We start from the raw sequence: 12,193 nt of genomic DNA, 5'->3' as shown, positions 1-12,193 counted from the left end.
CCCCTACTGGAAAGGAGCAGACCCCCCTCAAAAGAAAAGACTTCTTATACCTGAACAGTAAAGCAGAATGAGCAAAGATAACTGTCTAGGATATGTGGATCCCAGAAAAAAGTTCCATGGTGTCCACAGAGTTGAGTATTGTGGGTCCCCTTGGTTGGTGGTAGTTGATGGACGTCTTCAAGGACCATCTCTGAGTATGGGGACAGAATATGGCCTTATTTTCCCTGATCCATAATAATTAAGGGGGCTTTCCTGGTGGTGCAGTGGTTAAGAATCTGCCTGCCAATGCAGGGGACACAGGTTCGAGTCCTGGTCCGGGAAGATCCCACATGCCGCGGAGCAGCTAGGTGCATGCGACACAACTGCTGAGCCTGCACTCTAGAGCCCCCGAGCCACAAGTGCTGAGCCCTCGTACTACAACTGCTGAAGCCCACGGGCCTAGAGCCCGTGCTCCGCAACAGAAGAAGCCACCGCAACGTGAGGACCGCGCAGCGCAGCAAAGAGTAGCCCCCGCTTGCCGCAACTGGAGAAAGTCCGTGCGCAACAACAACGATCCAATGCAGCCATCAATCAATCAATCAATAAAAAAAAAATAAAAAATTGTATTAGGGGCTTGATTTCTGCCAGGGGCTGGGCATTGGCTAGAACACGAGTCCTACCTACAAAGGACGGTATGCAGTGTGAAGACCATCCCCCTTATTAATGTGCATAGGGAGCCTTCATATATGTGTTCTCAAGTGTTCTTTTAAATTAACTCTTTGCAGCTAAATTTTGACAGAACCCTAGTTCTTTTTTTTTTTTTTTTTAATTTTTTGCGGGCCTCTCACTGTTGTGGCCTCTCCCGTTGCAGAGCACTGGCTCCGGAGGCGCAGGCTCAGCAGCCATGGCTCACGGGCCCAGCCGCTCCGCGGCATGTGGGATCTTCCCAGACCGGGGCACGAACCCATGTCCCCTGCATCGGCAGGCGGACTCTCAACCACTGTGCCACCAGGGAAGCCCAGAACCCTAGTTCTTAATCAAGGTAAAAAGGAAGTTGCTCTGATGGAAAGGGGGTAGGAGTAGAGTGGGAGACCCTGTGTGATCCCTAAAGGTTATGAACCTATAGAGCCTAAGGAATTGATTTAGAAAAACCCTGAGGTAGATGGGCCAACCATGGTTAAGAGTTTCATTCACTGTCCTGCTATGTAGTTATGAGTTATTTATCAGCACTGAGTGGAAATAAAGCTGGTCCTATCAGGGAAGAATTATTGTCATAGGATCAAGAAAACCATGACTCCTTAGTTATACTTTCTTCTAGGGGCATCAGCACTGATTCCTCTTTAATTTATAGCTCAGTATCACTGGGAGATTGTCCTCGTTCATGTAAAATGCCAACAACACAGTTCTCATGTATAGAATTCAACCGGAGCTCAGTTCAGGCTGTTTGTCTCAGGCACTATGGGTCTTTGGCTTACTGACACCATGGAGTGTCTATAATTCACGTTTGAGGGTTGTACCATCCATATTTGTTCTTGCGACTGAGCCTAGGCTTCTCCTGTGAAGTTGTATTGATTGTGTGATGGGTCTGCTGATGTCTTTTCTTTGCTGTTGTACTCTCCACACTTTAGGGTGCTCACAGGGTACATGCATAGCTGATGCATTTGTTGACTTAGAAACTGAACTTAAGATTTCTTTCCTTTATTCTTGTTTCTACCTTTTTGAAGGCCACGATGACTTATGCTCAAGGTTAGTGAAAGCTGACAATATTTTACTGAAACATAATAGACCTGGGACACCCCAAAATATAGCAGTTAACACGTGCTTTCAAATATTGTAAGGTGAATTATATATGTTGAGTAAATTGCCTTATTCTATGATAAATCTTATTTGGATCACATTTTATTTTTTTAAGTGATAAAAATGCTAAGCTTATGCAGTGAACTACTTCAGGTGTGATGGTGACCTTTATATAAGAAAACACATAAGTTTTCAACCCCCTAGAGAGGGAGCAGTGTAGCCAGGTGGAGACCTGACCTTTTTAGCCACTGCAAAATACATTCTCTGACCTTCGTGTCTAGGAGACAAAGTGAGTGTCCAGGACAGTTGTATCACTGAGGATGTTTGCGTTTGTTCTTCCTCCTCTTGATTTCCCATCACCACCATCCCCAACTAGGAAGGAAATGATTTGTTGCAGTGGAGAAAAGTGCTATCTTGGGGCCATTAATTTCGGTCATTTTTTTTTTTTTTTTGCGGTACGCGGGCCTCTCACTGTTGTGGCCTCTCCCGTTGTGGAGCACAGCCTCTGGACGCGCAGGCCCAGCGGCCATGGCTCTCGGGCCCAGCCCCTCCGTGGCACGTGGGATCTTCCTGGACCGGGGCACGAACCCGTGTCCCCTGCATCGGCAGGCGGACTCTCAACCACTGCGCCACCAGGGAAGCCCCAGCACTAGCTCTTTAAGCCAGGTCTTTGAAGGCTTATTGAGTGTATTCCTCTTCCCCAACAATATATTCTGTTTTTTAAAAAGTTCCTTTAGCAATTCTTTAAACCAAAGGAGTCCAATGTGTGGTGTGTGTCAGCAGTGCCAGACTAAGGGGCATCTTAGTCATCTGACAAGGTTGACCTTGGGTGGCAACATTGACACCATCGCGAGCTCTAGTTGCCCATGGCATTAGCTTTTGGTTCCGGTATGAATTAATGATTGCATGTTAAGTAAAAAGCTGACATTATTATTAGGGCTTAGAGATTTCTCAAGAATTTATTGCTCAGTAATCATTTATTAAGCATCGACTCTGAGCTGGTGCTTTCACAGGCCTTGGAGATAGAGAGTTGAAAGCGATGCCATCAGCCTGATTGCAGGTCTTCATAGGCTGGCTGGAGAAGACCCAAGGATCATTTCTGTGTGGTGCAAGGTGAGGGCAGCAGGGACAGGGGCTTTGGGTGCCAGAGGACAGATGCTGAGCCAACTTGGAAATAATGGCCTGAGAATGAGCGTTCAAGCTTCAAATTCACAGCAGCCACACTCAGAACAGAAGGCTAGAGATGACAAGCTGTGAGGTTCTGTTTTATAAAATTCCCCCATCTCTGATTTCTGTTCAGTGAATGCTTTATTTATGAGGCAAAAGTAGCAGTGTTCTATGATTAAGGGATAGTAGGGCTTTTAGAGGCATATTTCATCAAATCGCAGGGCAAGTCATGCCTGTATCCCCAGCTCTCCCCAGCAGTGGCACATAGTAGATGCTCAATAAACATTTATTTATTGAATGAAAGAATGATTGGGGAGCTCAGTCTCCTCGTGTTCGTCTGGAGAGGGTTGCAGGACAGGGCCGAGTGTCGTCTGAGGACCCCTGGCCAAGCCACCCACAGGCAATAGAGCTGTGCTCACAGTAACCAGAGCACAGGGAGGAATAAAGTTATATGTAAGGCAGTTGACATTCAGCGAGAAGCTTGCTCCTCCCCTTAGTTCTGGCGAGTGAGGTCTTTGGAATGATTGTAAGAACAAGTGAGGGTGGGTCGTTTACTCCACTGATGACAGTCCGTAAAGGATCATCAAAGTTGGGTAACCATGCTTCCAGGAGCTCTTCCACCTCTTTATTCCCTGTTTGTAGAAGAAGCGAAGTGAAAGTGTGCTGTGTTGCTGAAGAAACTCTGGCATGAAAAGCTGGGCTCTTGGCTTTTCATCCCTGAACTGGTGCCTCCTGTGCCCTGGGACCCTTGAGAGCCTCTCGAAATCCCGTCTTTCCCTGTTAAGTAGCAGTTGTCCCATTCATGTTCCAGGAACGCTGACTTCCTGCTCTGGAGTGGGGGTGGGTGCATTTCATGTTACACTCACTGAAGCAGAGCGAATGAACGTCTGGTGTGTGTTGGAAGGAGTGAGGTGCCCTGGTCCAGGGTGGAGACTCTCCCTGGGTTGCTCTCATTCTGACTTTCCTTCTTCATGTGCTATTTATTCTGTGCTGGCTCTTGGCTTTCTGGGTTCGAGGCCGTTCTGGCTCTTCCCATAGTCCCAGGTCTTGGTCATTTGCAGATGCTCCAGGTTCTCTTTAAAAGAATGGGCCTTACAGAGGCTGCTTTCTCTGTGATGCCTTGCAGAGTGTTGGCTGCCACTCCCGTTTGCTCAGGGAATGGCCGCCTGGTCACACATCTGGGCCTCTCGGTGCGTGTTGAACCCCAGTCCTGTCTGCTTTCTCCCCGATGACTTTGTTCACTGCGGGTTGAAGCTAAGCAGTAGGCGTCGTTTCAGTCAGTCAATGAATCAATCCGTCAATCAAGCTGAGGGCTTTTGTGTGTTCAGGCATTGATTTAGGCATATGAGAGACACTGAGGAACAAAACAGAAGAGCCTATGGCCTTTGTAGTGCTTACATTCTAATGTGTGAAGTGGGGCAAAGGGTATACAGTATTCATAGATAAGTAAGTGGGATGGTGTGGTAGAAGATGTATGTGCTCTGGATAAAGGAACCCTAGAGCATGGTAAGGGGAAGGTTGCAGTATTAAGTAGGGTTGCCAGGACAGGCTGAGGTGAGCTTTGAACAGAGACCTGAAGGCAATGAGGGAGTGAGCCAGTCAGATTCTGTGGTAAGAAGGCTCCAGGCGGAAGAATGAGATAGAACCCAGACCAGCAGGAGCATGCCTGGCTGAGGGGAGGTCAGTGGACAGGTGTGGCTGTAATGGAGGAGGTCAGTGCATGGGGCCTCCTCCATCATAAGGACCTAGGCCTTTCCTGGGAGTGGGACAGCTAGAACCACTCTGGCTGCATGTTGAGAAAGCAGGGGGACGGTTGGGAGGATGTGGGGAGTTCAGGCAAGACACCTTGGGAGTTGCTTCCTGTTATAAACCTGAATGCAAATTCATCTTTCATTGCAAAGCTCCCCAGGTCACCATCAAACGGTGCTCCCTGCCCCATTGCAGTAGCTCAAGGACAATATTTTCTAACCTCTTCATGACTGTCCTTGCTGTGGGTCACACAGGTTATTGTGGGTGTGGGATGGTGGAAGGGACTTTATGGCCACTTTTTGTACATGACCTGCCTCTTGGTCATGTGAAAGAAAGAGAAACCTTCATAATCGTCCCTGAGGTCTTGGCAAGAGCTTCCCTGTCTGCAGACAGGCAGAGCCCTGGAGGGTGGGTGGGCAGTGCCCATAGCCTGCCTGGGCTAATGACTGCTTCTCAGGTTCTAGGGAAGATGAATCTCTCAAAGAATGGTGTTGGCTTTGAGAACTGACCCACCCACCATACAGCTTTCTATAATTTGCCGAGAGCCAGACCTGACAGTGGAAACGTTGGAGGCTACTGTTCATGCAGTAAAATGAATATTTAGCAGGGATTTTGCTGGCCACTGCAGACACAGAGGTGAAACTACTGTCCTTTCCCTTAAGCTCTCAGGGCTATACCCTCAAGCCTGCCGGGTCAGCTGGATACCCTGAGGGACCAGGCGGGTGAGCAAGGCCAGCTGGGTCCAATGATGCAGGAGAGGCAACTGGCCAAGAGCACGCCCCGCCCAAACACAGCGCTGCATCGCTGAAAGGGACTGCCCAGCACCGGCAGATCTCAGGTTTTCCTGACTTAAAAATGTTGGTAGCCAGTTCTGATGCTTGAATGATACTATATAGGTCAAACAGAAACTTCTGAATTTCATCCTTAGGTGCGCTTTTGCAAATTATGGTCTAGACAGACCAAAGTATTGGGCTGGCCAAAAAGTTCGTTGGGGGTTTTCCGTACCATCTTTCAATACAAAGTCGTCACTGTGCTGCCGCTGAAGACGAGTAGTTGAACGGGCTAAGCAGTTCTGTTGATCTATTTTCCTAACTGCTTTACCCTCTTCCTTCAGCGGTGACTGAATTCAGCATCCTGTCACTCATTTTGGGGTACCTTATGTTCTTGTTTGAGTGGGAGGCAGCGTCTGGAAGCTGTTGGAGGTGCTCTTGAAGTGGGTCAGAACATCAGTCGGTTAATTTTGACTCCTGCTGCTGCCTTGGTTGCAGCCAGCACGATGAAGGTGGATGATGGAAAGATGGGTTCACAAATGGCGTTAGTTCCGTAGCTGTGGGAGGGGTGGTTGGTAGGCGTCGGAGGGACAAAGGTGGTCTAATTAAAGCGGGGTTGATTTATTAACGGAGCTGTACTGGGCACAGAATTTAGCAGTGGGAGGTGTTAATGGACCTGGGGTATTGCTAAAGAGTGCTAAGGCTCAAGACAATTACTGCCTGACTTTGGTGAGAATGACAGATGGGTCCTTGCTGTTGGATAAATTTTGCCTGCAGCTGAAATGGCATTCTTTGTTTCACCCTTGAGGGGCTCTCGGCCTTGACCGTCAGTTGCCTCACTGGCTCTCTCGCCTCCCTGTGCATTTCCAGGACCTCCCTGTGCATTTCCGGGGCACTTTGTCTGCACCTCTGCAAGCCTGCTGCTTACTCAGCTGTGGGATTTGCATGTGGCTTTGCCCTAACAATGGGTTGCCTGGGTCCGCTCCATTTTCCAGCTGTCCTTCTGTTTGAATTGGAGTTTCCAGCTGAAGTGATTTCTGGCCTGAGTGGGACTTAAAGAAGTTCTGGTCTTCAACCAGACCTGTATAAATATTTCCTTATTTCTGTTGTATGTGTGCTTCTGGGAGTGTAGCTGTTATTACCCCCTTGACATGTCAATGAAAGTGGAGTGTAGGACACGCAAAAACCGCGGAGGCTGGAGGTCCCTTAGATGGGAAGTGACATTTTGCTTGTGTCCCTGGCCTGTCTGCCTGCACCATGCTTCTAAGAACTCTTTGGGGCATTTGCAAGCTGCTCCTGTAGGTGATTTGGCCTGGGAGATGGATTTCAGAAATGGAGACGTAATAAAGATGTGTATGGTAGGATGCGTTCCTCTTAGCCAGAAGCATTCATGAGCTCACAGTGCCGCCTGCTCTCAGATGTTTGTCATAAATCTGATTTCTGCTGTGCTGATTTACATCTTTGACTACGTTGTTACAAGTCGGATAATTTTCCCCCCAAATAAAATGGATTTCTTTTTCTACCTTGAGTGGTCATATATGATGGTTGTGGAAAACGTAGGAAATACAAAAAAGTAGAAAGGAAAGAAATCCACTCAAACAGCCCTCAAATATTCCAACCCACTAAAGATTAACCATTGTTATGATTTGAGGGATTTTTAAAAAGTTGTTTTCAATGCATTTTTGAAGTGTAGTTGTACTGTATCACACATATCGTCTTGTCTCTTGCCCTTTTCTACCTAAGTTTTTTGCCCAAACAGTAAGGAAATCTATGATCTCACGTAACTTCCCTCTTACTCCCTTTTGTCTCGGACAGAATGGCCTCATAGATGTCAGGTGTCCCACCTCAGGGCCTTTGCAATTGACTCCTCCCATTATCTGGAAGTTTCTTCCTCCAGATGATTGCCCTGCTCACTTCCCCACCTCCTCCAGACCTTTGCTCGAGTCTCACCTTCTCAGTGAAGCCTCTTCTGACCTCTCCATTCAGTTTGCACCTGTACCAGGCAGAACCCCTCCTGACCTAGACCCATCCTTTCCCGCGGCACCCAGTCCTCGCGGCACCAAATACACCAGCTGTTGATTGTCAACACCATTATTCTATCTAGTATGCTAATATCAACGTTAGCCAACAGCACTCTTGGTAAACATTTCTGAACAGCTACGTATAGCTTATTCTTTAAATGGACCGTTCTTTAATCATTACCCTACTGCTGGATATTTAAATTGCAACCAGTGTTTTGCTATTATAAATCATGCAAACCTACGGTGAAGCTTTTGTGTAGAAGGTGTTTGTCCATTTCTTAGGCATTAAAAGAGATTCTTGGAAAAGGGATGACTGGCTCAAGGTGTATTAAGACTCATTTGGCTTCCAGTGATACAAACTCAACTCAGACTGGCTGAAAAATTATTGGAAATGATTGACCAATGTATTGATATTTGAAAAATATAGGGGTAGACTTCAGGTAGGGCTGATTCCAGAGGTTCAGTCCTTGTCACCAGGGCTTTGATTTGTGTCTGTCTTAATAACTGCTTTCCTCCATGTTGGCTTCGTCCTAAGGCAGCCTCCCCTCATTTAGGGCAGAATTGCTACTGGCAGCTCCTGTTTTCTTGCTGCCAGCTCTACTGTCGCCTCTTAGAAAGACATCCTCTTCCCAGTATTTTCAGCAGCAACTCAGGACTGGTTGTCACTGGCTCAAACTGAATTGTGTCATCTCTGAATCATTAACTCTGGCCTCGGGACAGGGATAGATAGACTAGAGTGGGGGTCACAGTGCCGTCCCACTCACACCCCATAGTCTGAGGGTAGGGGATATACTGTTTCCCAGAGGAGACTCAGGGCCCTTCTACCCGAATGGGGAATGGCTGCTGGGCAGGCCCCAAACTATAGGTCTTCATTTGACTTAGGAACACCTTAAGAATTCTGTGTCTTAGTATATAAAAAGCAAGACACAAGACAGCAGGGAAAGTGAGAGGAGCCCAGTCGCTAAGCGTGCGTTTTTGGGTGTGCTAGGCCAGCCTAATCAGATGACAGCCTGCTTCCACTCTGAACTCGGGGTCGGGGTCGGGGTGGGGGGATGAGAGGACGGAAGCCAAGGCCTCAGCTCCCTGGGGAATGAGACTCACTGGCCTGTAGGCTGTACCACCTCCTTGAGTGCGTGGTTCAGTGATGAGTGTTAGAGACAAGTTCTGAATGTAAGGGGCAGAAACATTCCTGAAAATTTCCCTGATTTTCCCTCTGCTACCAGTGGTATCCAGAGGAACCTGTGGGCTGCTGGTGGTGGGGCGTGGAGCCGAAATTCGGCCTCTGTACACCGCTCCCAAATTGAATCTCGGAGACAGAGTTTCGGGTAAAGTAGAAAAGAATAGCTTGGGCCACAGCAGGCGAATGCCCTCAAAACTGTGTGTCCCCGCTTGGAGGGGGCAGTGAAGAGTTTTATAGTAATGTTTGAAAGAGGAGGGCGTGATCAGCTCGTGGGCCTTCTTCTGATTGGTTGGAGGTGAGGTAATTGGGAGTCAGCATCATCAACCCTCTGGTTCCAACCGGTCTGGGGTCTGCGTGCTTGGGGGCCGCATACGGTTAACTTCTCCCACCTGTTGGGGGTCAGTATCTGCAAAACAGCTCAAAGATATTGCTCTGTGCATCCCTTGAGGGGGAACCAGGACCCTGCCCCAAGGCTGCACTATTGTTTCTTTTTTAACTTTTTTATTGAAGTAGAGTTGATGTACAGTGTTGTGTTAATTTCTGCTGTACAGCAAAGTGACTCAGTTATACACATATATATATATATAGACATTCTTTTTTTAATATTCTTTTCCGTTATGGTTTATCCTAGGAGACTAGATACAGTTCCCTGTGCTAGACAGTAGGACCTTGCTGTGTATCCATTCTGAATGTAACAGCTTGCATCTACCAACCCCAAACTCCCCGTATTGGGAGGCTGCACTATTGTTTCTTGGCTTCTCCTTCCTTGTCTCCGCCTCCCCTCCCTGCCCTGATTAGCAACTGTTTGAACCTGCCCTTTGGAACTCAGGGAAGGTCTTGGAGGCTGAATGAAGCCTGTTTCCTGCAAACAAGAAATGGGGGACACAGAAAGGCTTTTGTGCCCAGGAGCCCCACAGGGTCCTGCTGGGTTTCAGGTGCTCCATCCAGGAGCAGCTGTGGTGTGCGTTAAACAGCCTCACGCTTGCGTGCTGAGGGCCACAGAGATTTCATTATCTTCAGCTGGGCCTCTGCCTTGACCCAGAGCAGCCTTCCTAGGAGACCTCCACCCTTGCAATGGGAGTGGACCTTGCCAGCTTGCAGCATAACGGTCTGAGGTCGAAATGGCCCTTTCTTCTCTGTTGTCCAGTGTTGAATCTAGCACCTGCCTTAAAGGCACCGCTGCACTTTTGTTGGACCTTTGCTGGCTTCCCAGCTCCCCTCAGCCAAGTACTTGTGGGCTCCAGGGGCACCTGCCCTGTGATCTCTGCCTTGGTGTGGGTCATCTTGGCCCAGGATCTCTTCAAGTGGAACTCATTCTTAGCACAAGGGAAGTTGGAAACGCCCTCATGGAAACCCCACAGTTAGCTCTCTTTCTGTGGGAGTAGCGGCTTTCTAAACCAATCCGACCCTTTCCTCTGAGTCCGTTCTTATCCCAGAATTAGGATGTGTCATGTCAGGTTAGGGGCAAGGAAAATAAAGTCATTTACTCTAAAGAAATTCCTAAAAGTTGGGCTGACCTCTTCCATTTGGGTCCGGTGCTAACGACTGTTTGCTGTTGTGTCTTCGCGAGAGCTGGGGAGTCACTCCCAAAGGGAAGCTGCCAGAGCTGTGCCCAAGTGGAGGGCCCTTCAGTGCTCCCTCGATTCCCCATGCAATATTCAGCCTTTCCCCCTTTCCATCGCATCAAGGAAATTCGATGGAGCCAATTTAGAAGTAAATGAGACATGGGAATGCCTCCCTTGTCTTCAGGACTCAACGTGAACCTGGGGCCCAGCTGCTCCAGTTTTCCTTGGTGTGTGTGGGATAGAACAATATGAAGATTCTACCTGTGCTCTCAGTTATTCATCCACTGGGCAGGCTCAAGTCGCACAAGCAGAATTTTCCAGTATAGTTCTGAGAGTACTTGGAATCTGTAGCCCACTCTACAAATGCCTGGTATTACCGAATAACTTGATTAAAACATTTTACAGCAATGGTTTACTGCTTGGAAAGCAGCAGGTCTTCTGTGAAGGCTAGTGGAGGGCTTTTCTAGCTGTGTTGTCCATTCCGTGCTGCCCAGTCCAGACAGTGCAGGTGGAGAAAGAGAGGGGGCTCCCGCCTGGACAGCTCTTCATCTGAGGTATATATTGAGCATCCGTGCAAGATGCTAGTAAGAGTTAATAAGGTTTCCATTACTGGTAAAGAAGTCACCCACAAAAAGCACACAACTAAGATATCCTAAAAACAGATTGTAAAGGAAACAAGCCAGATATTCATTTCGATGCATTTCTATGAAATTTTATTAAGCTTCATCCACAGTTACTGAGCGCTTACTGCAAGCCAGGATCAGTGTCTTACAGGGCACTTCAGACCTGGCAAGGGGTCTGCTGCCTTTTTTTTTTTTTTTTTTGCGCATGCCAACCTGGCCGGGAGTTGAGTTCTTTGGGAAGGTCCAGTGCCTCTTTGCACCGTCACACCCATGTTGTCCTTGAAAGCTGCAGTCGGTCACTGCACACGGCTGGCTTTGCCCTTCTCCCTGTGCCAGTAAGCGTGACAGCAGGGGTGACAGGAGCAGCTCACGTCACAAACACAGAAGGCCAGCAATGTAATGGGTTGCACTCACCTCACATAGCCCGAGGACCCGAATGTGGCTGAGTCTCTGGAAAGGCTGGGAAACTTCGAGAAGCTAGCGGTTCTCTCTTGCCCCAGTGCTGTGCTTACCCCTGTAGGAGCTTGTCTCTCTGTGTAGCAAACAGTGTGGCCAACCCTAGCTCTGGTGTTTCAATTCCAACAGCATAAATTGACCGGCTAGGCTCTCTCTCTGTCTCAGTTCTTTTTTTTTTTTTTTTAAGTTTGAAACTTCATTAGAACACTTGCCAGTCGTGTGTTGCAATTATCTATAAAAATCAAGCCAGTAGTTGGTTGCTTATAACATTCAAACATCCATCAGGGGGCTTCCCTGGTGGCGCAGTGGTTGAGAGTCCGCCTGCCGATGCAGGGGACACGGGTTCCTGCCCCGGTCCGGGAAGATCCCACGTGCCGCGGAGCGGCTGGGCCCGTGAGCCATGGCCGCTGAGCCTGCGCGTCCGGAGCCTGTGCTCCGCAACGGGAGAGAGGCCTGCGTACCGCCAAAAAAAAAAAAAAAAAAAAAATCCACCAAACCGTTGTTACCAGGCAAAGAAGATAGGTGCATTGACATACTAGATTAGTTCTATCAGGAACTGGGTCAGAATTGGGAGAAATAAGTTCTAGTGTATTTATCAGCTACATCGTCTAGAACAATAAAATTCTTTCTATTTCTGCTACACAGAGGAATTCTTAAATCATAGAAAATGAAATATGCTTGCATCGCACTGGGTCAGATGATCCCCGCTCATGGCTGTGGGCAGGGGTCCAAAGCACAATATGGCCACCCAGGGTCCATATGGATAAGACAGAGAGCAGCTCCCAGAGAAGGGACATGTGCTGCGTTGAGTGGGAGTCCAGAGGGGTATTGACCTCCATGCCCTGCATCCATGCCTCCCTTACTCGTTGCGGGAGTGCTTGTAACA

At 48.2% G+C, this 12,193-nt stretch overlaps 1 protein-coding gene across 1 annotated transcript in view; it reads left to right on the top strand.

The window, feature by feature from the left end:
- Positions 1–12,193, top strand: part of TMEM163 (transmembrane protein 163) — a gene marked incomplete at its 5' end in the record, with an annotated part of 261,271 nt that overhangs the window by 157,707 nt on the left and 91,371 nt on the right. The gene's annotated exons all lie outside the window — the stretch shown is intronic.

The sequence above is a fragment of the Leucopleurus acutus genome, assembly GCF_964270905.1.
Source record: "Leucopleurus acutus genome assembly, chromosome: 6".
Lineage (NCBI taxonomy): Eukaryota > Metazoa > Chordata > Mammalia > Artiodactyla > Delphinidae > Leucopleurus > Leucopleurus acutus.
Note: the sequence above shows the minus strand (reverse complement) of the source record. Positions and strands in the feature narration are given on the sequence as shown.